Below are 22,630 nucleotides of genomic sequence, written 5' to 3'. Positions count from 1 at the left end.
GTCAGAGGCTGGCATTCCACCGTTTCAGGCCTGTAAGTGGGTACTTGGCTCAGACAAGTCTTCTCAATAGGAGGATGCAACCGGCCTATGCTAAAGGAGTCTTTTTGTTCGGCTTTCAAGAAAGAACTGTAACACAGCTCTGCAAGGGGTTAATGGCCATGACTCCTCTATACCTCAAAGACACTGTCTTGATGCGACCTCCACCTTGTCTGTCAAACAAAGATCATAGAGATTCCTGACTAATTCTGAAGGAGCTATATTTGTGTTCGAATGGTGATTCTCTATTTATTCATTCCTACCAAGGCAGATTTTAGTCACATATCCCATCTTTTCCATTCCTTCTCCACCAGCTTCTTCTCTAATTCTCCATTAACTAACACCTTATCCCTCCCAGACCCATCGCCCCTTCAAATGAATGCCTCGAACTTGGATTGTTTATTTAAAGGCAATCTTTCTAAAAGCCCCTCAAGTTTGCAAACAATGTCAGGGTTGAGCGGCAGAAGCTAGGTGCCTCTGGGAACTGGAGGAGCAATGCAGTGGAGAGGGGAAGAGGGTTCTAACAAAATCACTGGTGCCTGGAAGGCGGTGGTTGCAACCTTTCCCGTCCACTGAAAGCATGAGGTGAATTATGCTGAGTTTCCAAGACCAGAGCTGTAAGGAGTTTTTGCTCTTCTGTGTTCACTCATCAGTGTACAAAGAGCACAGAAGAATGTCAAATAATTCACCTCAGAACCTAGTCTCATTATTTACCCCTGCACCGTCTGTATCATCAGTGATGGGTTAAAACTTAAGGGGCTTGGAAGTTAAGGAGAGTCCACAACTCGCAGGTCTGAGGACACTTGCTGCAGGGCAGACCAAGTGCTCCCCACTCTCCCAGCAGCCTCCCACAGGCTAGCTCACCGTGCGGCTACTGGCGCCCTGGCTCTCCCTTGTTGGTCTTAGATGAGCTTTAGGGGAAACCTTAGGGGCGAATGGAAGACACGGCCCCAGCTGCCCAAAGACCCGTGGATGACCTAGGGGATCCCTCCTTTCCAGGGAAGTGGAAACCTCCTCAGTTTGCGACATCCTGTGGAATAGAGGAGATTCTTGTGGAACCAAATGTTCCAGGGCAGAAAAGGACTGAGTGTTTCGCCAGCTGATACTCAAATGCGCAAAGTGCAGAAATTAGTAGACCCGTTCTTTCCCTTTCCTTCTAATAAATTCACCCCTAATCCAGTGCTTGGGATTTATACAAAGAAAAGGCCACTCCGGGATGTTGCAGAGACCTGGCGAATTTCGGTCTCACTGGCTCTTAATGAGCCTCATGGCCCACAAGAGTTTGGGAGCAAACACTCCTCTGCGCGGGGAATGTCAGTCCTCCAGCGAGGGAATCTTGGCGCCGAGAGAGCCCAGGCTGGACCTCCCGAGGCGGCAGCCTAGTAGTCGGGCCAGGAGGCGAGAAGAACAAACTAGACCTAGATTGAGGCGCTTATTGTTGAGAGAGACGGGGCGAGAAAGTGAGGCCAGACTACAGTGGTGGCGGTAACGCTGGAAGAGGATGGAGTGCCGGCGCGGTGGGGTTCGGTAGGAGGCACAGTCGCCGCCCCCGCCTTATTTTCCTCTCCCTCTTTGGACTTTATTCCGACAGTTGCACACTTTCCCCCTCCCGATTGCCTAAATTCTCGCCCTTTCCCTCTGCCCGCGCTGCCAGTTAGCGGTGCTCCTCCAGCTCCAGTCCCCACTGGGCGCTGCAGGCTGCTGAGCGGCACGCGAACCGCACGCGCGGGTAACAAAAGCGGCTTTCATGACTCACTGCCCTCGAGCAATGCCCCAAATCTGTCGCCCCCCGGGTCTCCGCTTGGAGCGCGCGGCGCGGGCCGGGCGGTCCCGGCCGTTAAAGCGGCAGCAGGAGCGCCGGCGGGAAGGGGGGCGGGAGGAGCGTGTGGCCGGGGTGGGGAGAGGGGAGTGTGCCCGGGGCGGAGAGATTGGGGGGGAGGGGGCGTGCGGTCGGGATGTAGGGAGTGGGAAGAGTGTAGCTGGCGGCGCGGGTGGGGGTGGGGTGTTCGACGCATTCACCGGGCCTAGATAAAGAGCAGGGGCAGGGCCGGCGTCCCTGGCGGTGACCTGTTTCTCGCGGAAACAGATGCTTGCTTTTGCAAAGGGAAGCTTGCGTTCAGTGAAAGAATCAAGTGTAGCCCGGGTGGCCCCACCGACCTCGAGCGGCTCCCGCGTCCTCTCCCAGCGCATCCCAGGAGGGGGGTGTCCTGGCCTCATCCTGTCCCAGAAGCGGGAGGTGGTGGGAAGTTTCGGACCGGGTGACACCGTAGGGCGCTGGGGCCGAAGAAGTCTAGGGCCAGAAAGCTGTAGATAGATATTTCATAGGCCCGGCAGCTCAGGGGCCTTTGGGAAGCCAGAGGGGAATGTTATGGGTTCCCCCCAACTTCGCCTGCGCGGCGCCAGGTTTGCGCCTACGCCTCCGGGGAGGCCGCCGGGAGCCCAGGTCTTGGCCAGAGGCTGGAGCTGCCCGGGCTCGACAGCCAGGCGGCGGGGGGAGAGCCGGGAGCAAGAGAGAAGCTATTAAAATGCCTTGCCGTCGCCCCGAGCGCAAAACCCGTCCTCCCCAAATCTCCTGGGCTTGCGGCATAATCTTAATTAAGATAATTGATTCATATTGCACCTGCGAGAACGGAAAAAAAATTGATTCCAACCCCCAGCCCCACAAATCGCTTGGAGCTATTGGATGGAGCACAACGCGGCTGTGATTTGGGAAGTGATTTAGTACTGGGCTTCCCCGGCTAGGCCTGCCTGTGCTCTTTTATTTATTATTTACGTCCTCCTTGCCCCGCCGGGGCCTGGGTGGCTCCCCTTACGGCGCCTACAGGGCTCAGAGGGACCTTGTCTCAGATTCTCAGTCAGAAGTGAGGGGCTTTCCTTAAACCATCCAACATGCAAATCCACGATGTAAAATCAACGCGTGGCTCTAAGCATTGTGGCGGGCTGGGTCATCCACATGATTGCCCAAGGCCTCGTGCGTTAGATGCGCTCTGTGAGTGTGCATTTTAAATGTACAAGTGTGTGTGAATCTGAATATGAGTGCATAAGAGATTGTTTGAATGGGAGTGTGTACATAAATGTAAGAACGTGTGTGATTGTGTGTGAATGTGAGAATGTGGGGATGTGAATGTGACTTGTGCCACTGTGTGTTTTGGGGTTTGTGAGTTAAGTGTGTGTGAGTGTGTGCATTGTGTGCATGAGTGTGTATTTGTGAGGGCTCCTGTTCTTAGGTAGGGAAAGTAAACGGAGGGCGCACGTCTGTTTCAAGCGCCTTGAGCAACAGCTTGAGGTCTAAAGGGGACCGCGGGCTGGCTGGGTAACTGACAAGCGCCCCGTGTTTGCCAACCCTCGCCTTAACCGAGAGCCGCAAGCAAATAACAAGCCCCGGTAACTGGGTGTAGCTGCCGGTACCGAGAGCAGAAGAACACCGACGACGACTAAGCGTCCCCTGAACAAAGGCTGCCGCGGGGTTGGGGGAGGAGGCCCCACTAGTTCCTGGATTACAGAGAAGCCAGGCGAGCCAGGTTTAGAGCCCCAGGCAGCTTGTAGGAAAAATAGTTTCCTCAAGGTATCAGCACCGTGGACAATTCCCACTTCGCGGCCTTAAAATTCTCAGTACCCAGATTCAAAAGAACCCCTTCCAGCAGCTTTTGCTTTTTCCTATTTGCCTTCTTTCACAAAACCACTGACCACCACATGCGAACTTTTAATGAGAGAGCCCTGTATATCTGCATTTAATTAGCCACCTTCTTTTCAGAATAAGTTTCCTGGAAAACTAGATATCCAGGTTTAGGGGCGAGGGAAGGGCTTATATTATCTTTTGAACTGGCAAGCCTGAAACAAAGAAATGATATATTGAGTAACTTTCAGAAAGATAGTTGCACTTGTTTGCCACACAGTATCAAAATCAAAATGAACTCTTATTTGTTTTTGCTGTGCATAGAAATAATAAAACATCTAAAACTATTTTTTAATTTTGCTTTTATTATATGGAGTATACATTTTATTGATGATATGTCTTTTTACATCACCATTACCCTTTCAACTCTCAAGTTATTTCATATTATAAACAATTTCTATTAAATTAATGGGGAAAACAAACCAACTGATGTTAAATGGCATTATTTGCCCAGATTTAGTGAGCCACATTACCTAAATACTGGATTTAGAATACTGCACTTTAAACACATTCTACCCACAACATACTGGGAAAAATCTAGCAGAGATGTAACTTAGAAGAACAAGCACCTTTGGTGATTTCAACATCTTAGAAACATATGCCACACACCCCTCCCCCTATAATTGATGTAATTTTTAAATGCCATTATTATTAGCAACTAGAATGCTTATTAAGTATTATTCAGACTTTACTGAAATGGAAAATATAATTATTTTTGATCAAGAATTTACACCTAGAGTCTCACTTTCTTTAAATAAAATGTTTTCTTCTTTAACAAATATATTTTCACCTGAATTAAATATTGATAATTTGACCTTTTATGTCTTTAACTAATCAAAAGGGGGAAATTCCAAATGGAGATCTTGGAGTTTGGCCCTGGTGGGTCTTTCTGCTTGAGTAGGCACTGAGATTAAAGGAGTCAAACTTCCTCTTTCACTGCTCTCTCTTTGCACTAATTGCTTATGCAAAAAATGCAGATTTGTATTAATTAGTAACTCCACTGATTAGTTCTGTGGTATTTTCACATAATAAATCATGCTGCAGACATGAATTTTGGCACATCACCCAGTAGTGGCTCAGGCTGTAATACAGATTTCATATTAAAATAAAATCTCTGACTAAATCTACCTTTTTGATGCAGGTACTGTGAGCAGCCACCTGCTGGGAGCACCTGCCATGGGAAATTACTTTTACTCAGTGACAAGCCACTTTTGGAGCCCAAACAGGTCAATCTGTTTATGAAGTTAGGCTCTTATAATAAATAAACAAATAAATACTTAAATTCATATATACATGCCTAAGTGACACAAAGGTGCCTAAGCTCTAGGTATTTACAAACAATGATGTTATAACAGGATGTGCTTGTAATGGGACTAGATTTTAAAAATGACTTCCCAGGTTATGGAGAAATACTGCAGTCTATTTTCCTCTTGTGAAATTTTTGCTCTTTTGTGAGATACTCTGATGATCTGAGACTTTTCTCACTCATACTCATGGACTTACTCTTTCACTAAGCAGGCAAGCTGGCTCTGCAAGAAGAAAGAGGGAGCAGAAAAGCGTAAGGAGAGGAGTATGAATGCTGAGAGTTATCTCAAGGGGAATTGGCCACTCCCATAATCCTAATATGTGGTGAGAAGCTGTGAGGTGAGGCATCCGTAGTTGACTGATGTAAGTAAGACTAATTCTCCTCTATCCATTGGTAACTATATGAACTTCGACATAACTCTTTCTCTTTTCTTTGATAACTGTTTAATTTGATGAGGCAGATTACAACCAATATTGCCAAGATTATAAATTAGACCCTAGTGTCTGCGGTGCCCTCCACCAACCCTTTACATGTTCCTGTTTTCTAGCTACTGAAGACATCTTTCCAAGTCCCCTCAGGTGCTCTAAGCAGCTATATACTCTTTCTGGTCCATACTTATTGTTGAAAGGAATCTGTAAATTCATGCATTTTAAGAGATTAAGAGAGAGAGAGAAAGAGAAATGTTAATTAATTTGATTGCCTTTACCTACAGCACTGGCAAAGTAACAAGGCAAAGAAAACAAAAATGATTACTTGATATTGACATTCAGAGATGAATACAACTTAAGGGAGTTAAATTTTGGATGGAGGCTGGAGCACCATGCTCTGCTGCAGTTGTCTTAAGCAGATTACAATCTCTCTGCCTACCTTTGAGACTGGTCCTGAGGTGGTTGCATACTCGGCTAGGGACAAAGGAGGGTCCAGACTCTAGGGAGGTTCTCTCTCTAACCATCATTTACTGAAACTTTCATACGGTTTGATGATTCAAGGAGAAAGCCATGCATCTTGTAGACATTTTATCTATTTATCTTAGATGTGGAGATCTTTTTTTCAAGGAACTAAAAAAATTAAGCCGAGAGGGGATATATGATTTAAAGCAGCCCTCTATCAAATCAAATGTGGCTCCCCTGCCTTTGCATTCACTCCTGGATCCTACCTCAAATGGTTTGACATGGAAAAGATTGATCATCTCTGATAGGGGGAGGGAAGTCCTCTCTTTTCACATTAGTTCATAGTGCTGAGATATAGAGGCTATGTAGAGAACGAGGATGGAACTAAGCAAAGACTCTAAAGTGGCTTCAGTTTATTTTTGGAGAGCTTGTCTCTTCATTCCCCTCCTTTCGGAAACTGCCTTCTTCACTGCGTAATAAATGTATTCTGCAATCTATATCAAGTGTCACTATGTGCTAAGCACTGTGCTTCTAGGTGCTAGGCATACATGGAAACAGTCATTAGTCTGCTTTCTCAAAGCCTTTTAGTGAAAGAGATAGACGTTCTTAAGATTTACTCACAAGCAAGTATGCACTCATCTGACTTGAGATAAGTGCAGGAAAGGAAAACAAAACCCACAACTGCATAAAACTGAGGACAAAGGACTGGCAAAAGACTAATGTGGGAGGGCTCCCCACATTAACAGAGCTGAGGCTATGAGAAGAGCGCTACCCAGTGAAGGTGGCTGGTCTGGGAGAGAGTGATCCAGGCACGGGGAAGAATATATGTAAAGGGCAAGAACAGTCTCAGAAGTTTAAGAACCTAAAAACATTTACCATAACACTAAGATGAGGGATAATGGTAAGAGGTAAGGTAGCAAAAAGAAAGACAAGTCCCAGAACCTGCTTTCCATTGAAGAGCTTTGAGCTGCTGGCCGCAGTATGAACGAAACTTGAGTAAGATTTACATTTTTAGAACATCATTTTAACCACAGTCTGGAAATATGATTGCGTATAAGCTGGGTTGGGTAAAAAGAGGCTATTTCAGCTTTCCTAGCAGGAGAAGGTACTCGAATTAGGCTGGTTGCAGAAGAAATTAGATAGATTTAGAAAGACTACCCTGAAACCACAGCCTAGTTCCACACAAATTACCCAATCGCCACTAAAAACCATGATTCTTTACAACCTTGTGGGAATATTGCTGGCTTCCTCAGAAGTAACATGCTGACTTTAATTTAATTCATTAAGAATTTATGAACCCATTAAAAATTACAATCTAACAGTACTGCCTGCTTTGCAAAGCAGGTAGTAGAACAGTACACATTTAATGGGCACTTAAGACATTTCAGGTGCACAGAGTTAACAACTATGATATTCTCATTGACAGTTGAGAAAAATTGGGCTTATGTAGGTCTGGTAATATGACCAATATCAGGTCACTTGACTCCAAAGCTTGTACCTTTTAGCCACTACATTGTACCAATAAAAGAAGTTGACCAAGATCTATTTATATGTTTTGTAAACACACAGACACACACTTTAATATTGCTTCAAATAGTTTTAAGCTTGATGTTAATCATTCAGTTAATCTAAGAATAATATTAATAAATACAACTATACTATAAATTGCTGAGTCTTTCTGGAAATAAGAATGGGGGAATGATAACCAGTAATTTAGTCAGCTATATTCAGCCAAGTTTTGTAGTGAACCAAATGATGAGAATAGATCAAGTTGGAGGAAATCATAGATAAGTTGTTCGACATCATAGGAATATCCATTCTCATTGAAAGCTCATTATTCAAGAATCACACTAAAATTTGTTTTTCTTGGAAGTCCTCAAATTGTTTGGACTCTGGATGTATCTAGTTCAAAACAAGTAACACTTGTTTAATATGCTCCTACTTTGGCCTTTAATAATCAAAGATTTTTGTTTTTATTTGGAAAAACTGTTATTTAATTGCAGCTCAGTCCTTATTCTTTAGCAAACTCATTGTCTAAAAGCATGTACTTTCACATGGAGTTGGGGAGAGGGAAAGGCTGTAACTGACATCTCTTATTAACAAATTCATTTATTGATGAGCTTCTTAGCTTCTAAACATGAAAATATCCCCAAACTCAATGATGTGTGTTTCAATTTGGGTAGCTGACAAGGAGATACATCAAATGCATAGTTTAAAGGCAGAAAAATAAAGTATCATTTTTCCTTCTCTGAAGAAAGTCTTTGTCAGTTTTATGGAAGCCGTGTTGTAAAAGTTGTCTAATTCAGAAAACACACTGGATGTGGTCTTTGGGGTTCTTTATACACCAAATGTTAGTATTTCTTAGTTTTACATACACACATATACTAGTATTCCCTCTCTTCTCCCTTCTTCACACATTTACGTGCATAGGTCATCTTGGAACCTTTTTCCCATTTAGCCCCTGATCTTGTTACTAAAGCCTTGCCTTCTTTCAATTCCCACATAGCTTTTCAGGTTATCATTCAGTGTCTGAATAGACCAGCAGTTTAGGAAAAATTTCACTTAACTATAGTACATAGTCTATGGGAATTTATTTATTTATATTTATAATTGAACTGGAAAATTATTTTTTCTCATGCAACAGAATTCTTTTATTGACAATAATAGCCAAATATGATATTTTTCTATTGAAGATTATAAATCTATGTTCATAAATACTTCATTATTAGTTTTAGCAATTGGATTTTGACAGTTGTGGCTGTTGTAGTTTCTTATTTTTTATTATATGAGTATCTATAAACCACTGTGTATTATCAAACATCAATATTAGTACATAAGGAAGAGAGTTCTATAAACCATTAGTTTTGAAGCAATGTACCTGGAAGTGTACCAGGGTCCGTGAGAACAGAAAGAAGGGCTCCTTAAGAATCCTGACAAATACAGCCCAGATCAACAAAAGCATTCAGCTGACTCATAGATACATGAGAAATAATAGTTTGTTTTCTTCATTTACTAAGTTTTGGGGGTAGTTTGCCATGCCGCAATAGTTAAATGTTACACTACTCTAAAAAATTCCATTTCTTCCAGATGGCTCAGGGATCTGGATGTTTTGATTAATCAAAATATCAAAAATACTTGTTCCGGTGAGACTTTCCATCAATATCCCACACTCACAAGTATTTCAGAAGTTTTGAAATTGTAGCTATACGTCATAATAAACATTAAACTCCTATGTATGTGTTAGGGACTGTGCTAAATGATATAGAAAAGTTATGTCATTTAATCCTCCACAGCTCTATGAACAGGTATTATTATATTCATACGAGTGACATTCTATAGATGAAGAGACAGAGAAGTTAAATAACGTGTTTGAAGTTATATATCTAGAAAGAGGTGGAGGTTTTTTACTTTTTACTTCCGCTTATGTTCAGATTACTTGACTACCAGTTTAATTCAGTATGAAGAACAGCAAATATTTGGGATACTTCATGGCCCACCATGTCGCGGTTCCACTTTCCCTTCAGCATTACGATTCTCTCAATTCTTCTTCTCTTTTAGCCAGCCATGCACAATCGTGCAAAATCCGGGCTGCACCTTCCACCTGTAGCAGATGCAATGGACTGGTTCACTCAGCATTAATCTCGTTCCCTTTTTGCATGCTCTTCTAGAGTGAGAAGGTTGGAGAGCCACCACAAAGGAATAGATCAGAAATGTTTCCTACACTCCCTAGATGTGGTATGTGTTCTGCTATTCGTATGCAGTAGGCCTTAATTTAAAACAAAGTTACATGGGGGAGTCAGAGGATAGGGGATTTATTTGGTTGGCACAAATTCCGATGCACTATTCTGAAGCCAGCAGATGTAGTGGGGCTTTTTGAGTTGTCAGCATTCTGAATTCCGAGAGGCAGTATTTTTCTTAATAACCTACTTCTGTGATACAGTTTTGGATCTCACACTTGGAATTCTCAGGCTACAGTTTTTTGTCAGGTCTCATAATATTTCTGTGTATTTTCTATAACCATTATGAAATCCACTTGAGGGGCACCTGGGTGGCTCAGTGGGTTAAAGCCTCTGCCTTTGGCTCAGGTCATGGTCTGGGAGTCCTGGGATGGAGCCCTGTGTCAGGCTCTCTGCCCAGTTGCTGCCTCCTCTCTCTGTCTGCCTCTCTGTCTACTTGTGATCTCTGTCAAAAAAAAACAAAAAACAAAAAACAAAACCTTAACAAAAGAAAAGAAACCCATTTGTATAGATTCCAGGTAGCATTGATATGTCATCTGTCATTAAAAATTCTTTCCTGTTTAGTAATTGGTACCAGAAGGGTTTATGGACAATAGAATATTAAAAAGGTAGAAATATGTGATCAGGAAATGAAAAACACATATATATGTATTTGGAATAAATTGGAAGATTGGAATAAATCTTTTAAGAGATGACAGTAATTCATGACACCCAACAATAAATTAGTTGGCTTTTCACCTGTGGTCACCTGGAATGAAATGCCACATTCAGTAGATACTGCAATTAACCATCCTGGGAGCACAGAATACAACGGATGAAGAGTTGGGTTGTCTGCCATTAACTACACTGAGTAACTTCAAGAAAGAACATGGACTTACTCAAGAAACAGTCAAAAAGCTAGGAATTTCTGATTTCTCTGAAAGAAACTGCAGTCATTTGTGACTACAGAACTGTTATAGCCAGATACCAAAGATAGGTTACTGAATTACAGGGTAGAGCAGTAGTGTTTAAAATTCGGTCCCTGGGTCAGTAGCCTAAGCAACTACCAGGAACTCATTAAGAAAGGCATTTCTTGGGCTTCATTCTAGAACGACTGAAACAGAAACTCTGGAGGTGGGGCCCAGACACCTATGTTTGAAGAAATCTTCAATGTGATTTTGACTCATGGTAATGTTTAAGAACCACTAAAGATTCTCAGTATTTCACCACGACCACCTGCAGATCTCTTTTGTAAAGGAGCAAAAACTGAGACTGTAATGTCAACACTGGGGAGGACTGAGATGGCTCCAATTACTCTGAATCCTTAAGTTATACTGAAAGTCTCCCCATGTCCAACTGATGTCCAATTTATAGCACCTCCTCCTGCCATATCAAGCGAGGCTGACCTGGATTTGCTTAAGAGCTTGCCTGAAGTACCCAAACTGCAAGAGAGCAGAAGTTCTATTCTTGCCTCACTCATTTCACTTCTTATCGCCTCTCACTGATGAACGTGTCAGACCCCAGCAGGTGAGACAAGAGCAATGGCACACGCAGGAGACCGGCAAATAATTGCAAGGTTTTGTTTGTTATTTTTCCAAATGGCTTGGCCAATCTGTGGAAACAGATTCTGAACATACTAATCTAGGGAGGATAGAACACTACTTCAGATCAGACTGAGTTTAGGGATACTGTTATAATTATTAATCATTATGGATTCAAAGTGCCGATGAAGCCCTGGGGAATAGTGCTCAGAGCTTGACTAAATGTACATTCCAAAGTCACCTACATGGCATGAAGTTGAAATACAAGAAAAATTCTTGAAATGACATAGCAAAATAGTCCAGAAATCCAAAGTTTTAAGCAGAAAAGGTCAGAGTGAATTCATTATCTGCAACCTGCTTGATGACCATCTCACTATGCCTAACTATGACTAGTAGCACTGTATTATTGATTTGGGACCAACAATATCTTTTTAAAATCCCCTCTTCAGGCTGGAAAGGAAGGAGGGCAATGTTACTATTGAATGGGATCCTTGATAGCAATCGTGATGATGGGTGGACTAGCCAGGGAGCATCATATAAAAATCAGAGCAAAGTGGAATTTTAACCACAATGTACAGTAGAGCTGGAGTGGTGATTATGGTCGTTTAGAAGAGAATTCCTTAGTGGTCTCTTAACACTTCATGGGATTCCCTAGGAATGAATTAGGTCAAATTCATAGTAACAGTAATAAAGAATGAATGATAACACCTAAAGTGGCTTATCACAAGTCACCAAAGTATCACCATGGCTTCTCACTCAATTTCTAAACTGGAGTCTATCCTCAAACCCACAGCTCTTTGAATGTAGAGGAAACCAGCCAACCTTGAAGGAAGACCTTGTAATATTATCACAAGTACATCTTATAAATCTTTGAGCCTTCTCCAAAAGGATATTTGACTATTTACCAAGGTAACTGGGTAGTTGGAAAAGGGAAATAGTTGGTTCTTCCAGGGATGATTGTCCCCTGACCTTCAAGTAACACAGTCCAGGATGTCACTATGATCCACCTGGAAGAATGGGGGCATATGAAGGTGAGATGACAATTAGATTTTGGGGGCCAAATTCTGCTTCAATAGTACCTGTGGATCTGCAAACCCATACTGTGGGTGCTTCCACATTTCCTGCATATAGAGATGACTAAATATCCAGCTTGGCTCCTTGACCTCCAAAATGAGGATTATTGTGCAACAATGGGCCACACAAATGTCTTGAACTTCCTGACCTTATCCAAAGACAAGCTGCACAATGAGGATATTGCAGAGAAGAGTCCAGCATCGCTGGTTTGGAAAGATTAAGGTAATATGGCAGCAGCTACTAGTTGTCCCCCAATGGTTGTGCTCCCCTTTACTCTCATGGAAGCATATCTCCACATGTTAGCTAGAAAAACAGGCTCTCCAGACAGAAGTCAATCTTTTTCTGACATACTTTAGCCATGTATGGCAATGTGACTAAATTTTGGTCAATGGGACATGAATAGGAGTGATAAGAACAATTTCTGGGGATCTTGTCATCATAATGAAGTGATATAGCCACCCCTTCTCCTTTTCCCCTTTGTGCCAACTAGAAGGCAGACCAAGGCACCTCCCTAGAGACAGTGTGAGGTTAAGACAAAAGAAGCTAGGTGACTAAGCCTACATCATGCCAGCTATACTTACATAAGGACTTGTATTTAATGAGAAATAAATGTTTAACTTGTTAATGCCTCGATCACCCTGGATCTCTCTCCAGCAAATGAATCCATGTGCTAACAAACTTAGGTAGTGATTCCTGTCGTATCTCCATACGAAAACAAAAAACAAACTTTTTTTTCTAGTTTGTGCAGATGATCAATCAGTCTTGGAGAATGTCAGTGAGTTACTATAAATTTAAACAAGTGATGATTTTAAATATAGATGCTATATCATGTGATCTCTTTAGTAAGTTAACACAGCCCTTATACCTGGTAGCCAGTTACCATTCTGATAATTTTTTTTTTTTTAATCCTGATAAGCAAAGAACAGCAGAAATAGCTTGCCTTGACACATTCTATTTCAGGTACTTTAGCCTTCAAGGACTGTGATCATCTCACTCCTCTGTAGAACGTCATGCTGGTCTACTATGTCAATGAAGTATATGTTGTTACCTGTGGAATGTAGGAATTGACAGATACTCTAGATGCATTAAGAAAGTTCATACATGTCAGAGGATGGGAAGTAAATTCAAGGAAAATTGAAGAGACTGATACCTCAGTGAAGATTACATTCAATGATGGGGGACACACTGAGATACTTTTTTTTTTTATTTATTTTTTATAAACATATATTTTTATCCCCAGGGGTACAGGTCTGTGAATCACCAGGTTTACAACATGGATGGAACTAGAGCGTATCATGCTTAGCGAAATAAGTCAAGCAGAGATACTTCTTTTGAAGTAAAGGGTCATTTTCTTCATTGTGCATCACCTACTACTAAGGTTATTATGCAAGTTTTTAATCCAAAATTCTTAAATTGGATCAAACAAATTAAGTTGAAGAGGAAAGGAAGGTAAATAAAGTCAGGGTTCTTATCTATATTTGACCAACTTTGGAAATGTTTTTGGTGGTTATGAACAGCTTGGACGCATGAATTGAAAGAGACCTTATGCTCTGCATAGCTTATATAAATTGTAGACGATATGGGAAAAGGAAACCATAAGTGATTTGCAGTATGAAGAAATGTATTATATGCAAAGGTAGAAGTAACTTTAACAAATGTGGGATACAAAAGTCAAAGATGCAAGGAGGAAGTATGCTTGGTGAAATAAAATGAGAAATTAGATAAGCAGAATAAATTAAGAAAAACTATTCATATATAAGATTTTTAAAAAAGAAGTGAAGAAACCCTCATACTTTGCTTTTGGGAATATAAAATAATACAGCCACTTCAGAAACAGTCTGGTGGTTTCTCAAAAAGTTCATTACCATGTGTCCCAGCAATTTCACTCCTAGGTATATCCCCAAGAAAATTGAAAAAGTATGTTCACACAAAAACTTTACACAAACATTCATTGTAACATTTGTAAAAAACAGAAACAACTCAAGTGTCCATCACCTAATAAATAGATAAATAAATGTGGTATATCCACACAATGGAGTATGATGCAGTTATAGAAAGTAGTAAGTATAGGTAGATGCTGCAACACGGTTAGACCTTAAAGACATTATACTAAGTGAAAGATGTCAGATGCAAAAGGGCATATGTTATATAATTCCATTTATTAAAAAAATGTCACTAACAGGCAAATCTATAGAGAAAGAAAGTTGTTTCATAGTTTCCAGAGTTTGGGAAGAGGCAAAATGTGAATGGGTACAGTGTTTCTTTTGGGGATGATGGAAATACACTGGTATTAGATAGTAGTAATGGTTGCACAGCCTTGTGAATATATTAAAAACCACCACTGGATCACTGGATTATACACTTTAAAATGGTGAATTTTGAGGCATCTGGGTGGCTTACTTGGTTAAGTGTCCAATTCTTGATTTTGTCTCAGGTCATGATCTCGGGGTCCTGGGATGGAGCCCCGTGTCCGGCTCCACACTCAGCAGGGAGTCTTCTAGAGGTTCTCTCTCTCTTGCCTTCTCCCTTCACCCCTCCCCCTGCTCTCTCTCTCTCTCTCTCAGGCTCTCTAAAATAAATAAATAAATCTTAAAATAAAATGGTGACTTTTATAGGATGGGAATTATATTTCAGTATAAAGAAGTGTAAAATGCATTGCAACATCTCATTTCTTGCTTTGTGTGATACCATAAGTTTATCATTTTCCTCCCACCTCTTTGGTCACTCTTTATAAGTTATTGTGCACATTTTTCTTCTTTTGCCATTCCTTAAATCTTGGTTTTTCTCAGGGTTCTTTTCCAGGCTTTCTTCTGTTTTCTTCTTACCTAATCACTGCCTTAGGTTGCAAAACAGTCATTGCTTTGAACAGATCTGATACGTACAAATATTATTGACTGTGGCTTAGTTAAATAACACCAGTATCCCAATAACGTGGTTCAAATTTCAGTTATATTATATATGAACTGTAGTTGCATAAAATATAAAATTCACAGCCAGCTCCACAAGCCCCAGAGAAGTAACAGACACACATCAGTGACCAACCACACGCCCTCTTTCAAAGTCTGTTGATGGTTGGCCATTACATACCAGTTATTTAGTCATGCACAAACACCAAGACCAAGAGCTGGGTCGCCTCCTTGTCGCTCAGGGATAAACCCACATGATATTTTACAAAAACGAATAAAAGAAAAACCTGAAAGTGCAACAAAGAAATTAAAGGTGATAACACTGGAAGTAAAATAGGATGTGACTAGGAGATTTGGGAGGAGACAGTAGAGCAAAGATAGAACATGTCCTGGTCTGCATGAAGCCAATGAATGCAACATCGGAGAAAGTTCGAGGAACCAAAGAAAAACAAGGTAAAGTGGCTTCAACACTGTTTAAGTTGTTCTTAGAACAGAAATCCACTAAATGGTCGAAAAGGAGTGTTTATTTTTACTTTGAAGACTGTAATGAAAACACACATTGAATCAGTTTAAACAGCATTTAGGCCAAACACTGAAGTGAGGTGTTACATTGAAAGAAAACAGTAATTATAAGACGACCAAATAAGAACCTTTTACTGCCAGTAAAGGCTGATTTCATTGTTTCAGAAATTGGCATGACTTTTCAGAATTCAAAGTGAAAGTAAATAGAGTTATAAAAGAAACAGCCCCCTGTAGGAGTATTGACACTGTCACCGTCCAAGAGACTAGACTTGCAGCCATGGGACCATCAAGAAGAAAAATGTACTGACATAAATGAGGAGAGTTGTTGGGATAACAAGGATGATGTCCCAGAGGAAGCAACAGGGGCAAAAATCCTCAAAGGAAAGGAAATCATGGAGAATTTCATGGTATAGAAAGTACAAAAGATTGGGGTACCTGGGTGTCTCAGTGGGTTAAGCTTCTGCCTTTGGCTCAGGTCATGAGCTCAAGGTCCTGGGATCGAGCCCCGCATCGGGCTCTCTGCTCAGCTGGGAGCCTGCATCCCTCTCTCTCTCTCTGCCTGCCTCTCTGCCTACTTGTGACCTCTCTCTCTCTGTCAAATAAATAAATAAATAAAATCTTTAAAAAAAAAAAAAAGGTACAAAAGAGAAAATGTTGGAAGCTGATCCAAATGTAGAAAGGAATACAAGAGTTCACCAAGGCCTAGAAAAGACACTCTGTTTCTTAGGTTGCATCATAACAAGAAGGTAAAAATTACTCAAACTCCTTTTGATACATTTTGTACAAAGAAATAAAACTTTAATTCTCAATGTTTTTAATGTTGAAAATTTCAGTGTACTAATAAATATCAATTTTATTATTTTTTTTATTTCCTAACCATAAGAGTTTTTAATGTTTTGAAAAGAATATATTTTTTGAAGATTTACATAGTTATTTTGGAGAGACAGAGCATGAACGCACATGCAAGTGCGGGTCAGGCAGAGGGAGAGAGAAAATCTCAAGGAAAGTCCCTACTAAGTGCGGAGTCCGAGGCACTAGGGGCTCAGTCTCAGGACCCTGACTGAGATAATGACCTGAGCCAGAACCAAGAGTCGGATGGTTAACTGATTGAGCCACCTAGGTGCCCCAACAAGAACATTTTAAAGGTCACAGACCACTGTAATTTTCTTACTGATTTTTAAGATCTGTATAGTTTTTGCTTGAAAGAGCATTTTTATGGTCTCATACTACCACGCAAAGTGAGGACTGCCTGTACTTGTTATATTGCAGATATAAAAATTTCAAACTGTCTTAAGAAGAAAAAGGTATATATATATATTTTAGCTCACATAATTTAAATGTCCAAGATTAGGTCTTCCTTCAGGCATGGCTAGATTCAGGGCTGAAATGACATTAAAAAGAAAAGCTTTCTTTATCTCGAATCTGTGTGTTTGCTTCTTAGGCTCTGAGTGATTCTCACTCTCATGGTGGCAAGATGGCTGCAGTAACCTTAGGTCCATATTTTTCTAGGCTCTAGACCAATGGATAGAGCAGAAGAAGCTTTTTTTTTTTTTTGAAGAAGTAGTTCCATTATGAGTCCTTCAGTTCCCACTTAATGGCTGCCAATCCTCCACTCTAATCATTGTGACCTTCTGCTAGACCTCAACCTGGGTCTCACATTCTACCCTTGGAGTGGGAGGGGAATTCCCCACCCAAACCACACACTGTTGATGCGAGTGTACAAAGCATTCAAAAGAATACCAAGGGAAATATGTTGACAGACAAACCATAAATGTCCATGTATACTCATTGTTAAACATCAACTCTTACAGCTTTTTTTTTTTAAGATTTTATTTATTTGACACAGAGAGATCACAAGTAGGCAGAGAGAGAGAGAGAGAGAGAGAGAGAGAGAGAGGAGGAAGCAGGCCCCCGCCTAGTGAGAGCCCGATGCGGGACTTGATCCCAGGACCCTGAGATCATGACCTGAGCCGGAGGCAGAGGCTTAACCCACTGAGCCACCCAGGTGCCCCAACTCTTACAGCTTTAATTACCCTCCCTATGAGAGGGGCTCCAGGATGTCTCCAGAAATTAGAACCTTTGTTTCCAACTCCTTGCTAGACAATTTCCCTTGGATTTGCTGCAATCACCTGAAAATCAGTGTGTCTGATGGCGAACCCTTACTTTCCTCACCCTCAACCCCAGCCAAACCGGAGTCTCTTCTTTGTTCCCTACCTCAAAGAATGTCAACACCCTCTGTCCCAGTTTCTCACACTAGCAACCTGGGGCACAGGTTGACTTCTGACTCTCCCTCATACTTGACTAAAATCGATTTCCAACAAATTTTTATCTCTACTCCTGATATCCTTAAAATCAACCCATTTCTTTCCATTTATATTTCTCTTACCCCATTTCAGCTCTCATCTTTACTTTTGAAGTCATCACAGTGATAACCTCTTCTAACTTGATACCTACAATTTTTTTTTTATTGTGGCAAAAACAGCTAACCTACGATTTACCTTTCCAACCATTTTTAAGTGTACAACCCAGTGGCATTCAGTACATTCATACTGTTGGGCAAGCATCACCACCATCCATCTCCAGAACTCTTTTCATCTTACAAAACTGCAACTCCATACCCATTAAACAATAACTCCCCATTCTCCACCCACCCGAAGCCGCTGCCAACCATCATTCTACTTTCTGTCTTAATGCTCCTGACTACCCTAAATACTTCCTGTAAGTGGCAAGAAAGACATTGCTTATCTTCCTGTGGCTGACTTATTTCACTTAGCACAATGTCCTTGAGCTTCATCTATATTGTAGCAAAGTCATAATTTTCTTCCTTTTTAAGGCAGAATAATACCCATTGTGTATACACCACATTTTGTTTATTCATTCGTCTGTCAATGGACACTTAGGTTGTTTTCACATTTTAGTTCTTGTGAATAGTGCTGCTATGAACATGAATACACAAATACCTCCTTGAGATGTTGTTTTAATTCTTTTCCAGAAGTGGAATTGCTGGATCCTATGGTCCTTCTAATTTAATTTTTTGGGGAAACTTCATATTGTTTTCCATAGTGGCCACATCATTTTACATTCCCACTGACAGAGTGTAAGAGTTCCAATTTTTCCACATTCTTGCCAACACTTGTTATTTTGTTGTTGTTGCTTTAATAGTATCCATTCTAATGGACGTGAGGTGCCAGCATCAGTTTTTGTCATCTAAGTGTTTTTCATACAGTAGTGAGAATGATTTTTAATAAATACAAGATGATCATGTCACTACCCTGTTTAATGTTTTATCTATTTATTTGAGATACAGGGAGAGAGATAGTGAGAGAGAGAGAAGACAACCAGGGGGAAGAGGGAGAAACAGCCTCCTCACCCAGCAGGGAACCTGAGGCGGGTTCCATCCCAGTGTACTGGCTGGCATCATGACGCAAGCCGAAGACAGACTCCGAACCAACTGAGCCACCCAGGCACTCCCACTACCCTGTTTAAATCCCTTAGTAGCTCTTCATTACCTTCAGACTAGTCTGGCCCCCTTCATATGTCTCAGGAAACCCATCATGTCTTCTTCCCTTGCTTACTTTCCCAGCCTCCCCTTTCCACTTCTCCCTTTTCCACCTCCTCTTCCTTTCTAACTTGCTTTCTACTTATTACATACATGTACACTCTGAATTGGCGACTCTGAAATATGTTCAGGTCTGTAAAAATGCATTTCCCCTCATGTCTAATATCTTTCTTCTGTTAGATACCCTTTCCTCCTTGTCAGCTGGCTGGCTCTTGCTTGAGGTCTCAGAATAGACAGCATTTTCTCCAGAAAAATGTCTTTGATTAAATTCCTCTGCCCAAGTTATATCAGCACCCCTAATATGTGCTCCCAGAGCACTCTATCCTTTCCTTAACATAGCACTTTACCACATTCTATAATTGCCTGTTTATGTATCATACTTTTCTCTATCCTGCACCATCTAATATGTGGCTCTTAAACGATAAACTATAACTTATTGTGACTGAGAAAATGACTTCCTAACTTTATTTAATTTAGTAAGCTTCAATTTTAGAAAATAATATTCAAATCAGTTATTGTAAAAATATATTTGGAATTAGTTGTATATGTGAATCTACTTTTTCAACTCTAAGTTTATTAAATCTATATACAGGTCTAAATATAAATAAGAATTAAGCATCTTAATTGAGATGTCTTCTAGTATAACATATTCTCTGTATTTCAAAGACTTGGTGCAAAATAAAGAATGTAAAATATCTTATGACTCTATATTGATTACATATTAAAATGTTTATATTTTGATAGAATGGTTTAAATAAATTCTTAAAATTAACCTTGCTTGTAATTCAATTATTTTAATGTAGCTACTCGAAATTTTTAAATTATATATGTGGCTTACCTTATATTTCTGTTGGACAGCACAGACCTCTACTGTGAGTTCTGTGAGCACAGGAATCTTGATGTCTTATTCACTTAAAAAAGCTTTTGTAACATTCACCATGTATCAGGTATTATTCTAGAATTACTTAAAATTTGCATGCATTAACTTTTAAAATCCTTATAACGATCTTTTAAGTATTATCATTATCCACACTTTACATATGAGGAAATTCATATAAAAAGATTAACTTAACTAACTGAAGGTCACAGAGCTGACCTTGTGAAGCTAGTCTGTAGGGGTCCAGCATCCATCCTTTCAAAAACTTTGCTATGCTGTCTCTTGTTCACTCTTTTATTACAGCTGTCTAAAGAAATAGTTACGACCCAACTTTTTCAATTAACAACATGCAAATATTATTCTTTAATTAATGAATCTGATTATTCAAAAAGCATTAATTAAGCGGTGCCTGAGTTGTGCCATCCATTAAGTGGCCAACTCTTGGTTTCAGCTCAGGTCATGATCTCAGGGTTGTGGGATCAAGCCCTGCATCAGGCTCCATGCTCTGCTTGTCCCTCTCCCTCTGCTTCTCCCCCTGATCACTCTCCCTTTCTCTATCTCTCTCTCTCTCAAAAAAAAATAAATAATATCTTAGGGGGGAAAAAAGGAGCATTAATTGAACTCCATATGCCAGATACTTCTGGTTGGTGATGACCTGGATGTCAATGAAACAAAAACCTTGCTTTTAAAGAAAGTCTGTCTAGTGGTGATGATAATAATATGAGGCAATGATAACACAACATTGTATTAGATGAACAACTATACAGTACCAATGCACTCTTTGAGAACCTATAAAATTGCACGTTCCTCAGCTGGGAGATGAGGGATGTAATGGGAAGAGTTAGCTAATGGCAGTAAGTGAAAGTGGTTGGTGAAACAAATATTAAGCAAGGGAGAGAAGACAATCAGATGAAAGAAATAGCTGGTGTTTGCCACTGCCGTGGTTTAATCCAAATAGATAACAAGTTCAGATTTCTCTCCATGAAAGATCACTCTGGATAAGATGGGAGAAGATCTCAGGAGGAAGGAACTCTGACTTAAAGCATAGAAACAATGAGCAGGAGTCTGTTGCTGTTGTCCTGAGCAGGATGATAATCACTTACGCTAAAGTGGGGGTAGTGGTGAGGCAGACACATTTCAGAGATATTTAGGGCATAGAATAGACCCAGCCTGATGCTTGATTGGAAGAAGTTTGGAGTTTGTTGCAAATGCTACATATTACTTAATTAACATCTATTTTTCTCTTTCTTCCTGGTTCTCTGAAGTGCCAGTGTGCCCATCCTGAGGCGACGGATCTTGACTGGGGTAATCCAATCATAGTAGTCCTGTTGTTGATTTTCTCAGTCTCCTTTGGAGCTGGGTTAGTCTGTTCTAACCAATAAACCAGAAAGAGAAATCTGCTAGGAGTTTCTTCAGGGAAAGCTATTTTTTCCTGGTGGAAGGGACTCATGCTTGTTGCCATGTCTTTCTACTTCTGTTTTCCTTGAAAAAGAAAAAATGCAGCTCTGTCTCAATCCCAGTGGGGAACACTAAGTAAACTGCAGAAGTAACGCTGGGTGTTTTCCAGCTACTATATCAATACCGCAGCCACCTACCTTGAACCTACTTGTTACGTGAGAAAATGAAGCGATATCTTTTAAGCTGCTATTAATAAAGGATGTAAAAATTGTCTACTGCTCGTAGCTGAACATGTGCCTCTTTGATATTAGGTGAAATGAGAGCTGTAAAGGCTTTTTTCTGGTTTCTGACTTAGGCAACTGGATGAGTGGTTCAGGGAAGCCTGGGGGCAAAATGGAAGTCTGTTGGACTAAAGATGGTCTATGCTAAGTGTAATAGATGTGGGTATAACCAAGGGACACATAGAACATCCAATATGCATGTTCAAAACACGAGAGAGTTCTAGCTGGCTTGGAGACTCACATTTCTGAATCATTGGCTATTAACATAATAGAACAATTCATTTAGGAAGATAAAAATATAATAAAAGAAAACCATATTGCATATGAAATCATACCTTTCAAATATAAATATGACATCTAATCGCCAGCCTTATCCCAAGATATGTAGGGTTCCGGTGCTGGGATGTTATCTGGCTGCCTAATTTGCATATGAAACACGTGGGAAAGAAGGAAATCCAGTGGCAGTATCTTTTTTTTTTTTTTAATTTCTTTTCAGCGTAAGACTATTCATTGTTTTTGCAGCACAGCCAGTGCTCCATGCAATACGTGCCCTCCCCAATACCCACCACCTGGTTCCCCCAACCTCCCACGCCCCGCCCCTTCAAAACCCTCAGATTGTTTTTCAGAGTCCATAGTCTCTCATGATTCACCTCCCCTTCCAATTTCCCTCAACTCCCTTCTCCTCTCCATCTCTCCATGTCCTCTGTGTTATTTGTTATGCTCCAGAAATAAGTGAAACCATATGATAATTGACTCTCTCTGCTTGACTTATTTAACTCAGCATAATCTCTTCCAGTCCCATCCATATTGCTACAAAAGTTGGGTATTCGTCCTTTCTGATGGAGGCA

At 40.7% G+C, this 22,630-nt stretch overlaps 1 long non-coding RNA gene across 1 annotated transcript; it reads left to right on the top strand.

The window, feature by feature from the left end:
• Positions 1–1,314: 1,314 nt before the first annotated feature.
• Positions 1,315–19,928, top strand: LOC309843778. Its single transcript, XR_014300335.1, has 3 exons — positions 1,315–1,563; positions 5,231–5,380; positions 18,975–19,928. It is a non-coding gene; the product is annotated as an uncharacterized lncRNA (long non-coding RNA).
• The last annotated feature ends 2,702 nt before the right edge of the window (positions 19,929–22,630 follow it).

The sequence above is a fragment of the Mustela nivalis genome, assembly GCF_964662115.1.
Source record: "Mustela nivalis genome assembly, chromosome: 11".
NCBI classification, from domain to species: Eukaryota; Metazoa; Chordata; class Mammalia; order Carnivora; family Mustelidae; genus Mustela; species Mustela nivalis.
Note: the sequence above shows the minus strand (reverse complement) of the source record. Positions and strands in the feature narration are given on the sequence as shown.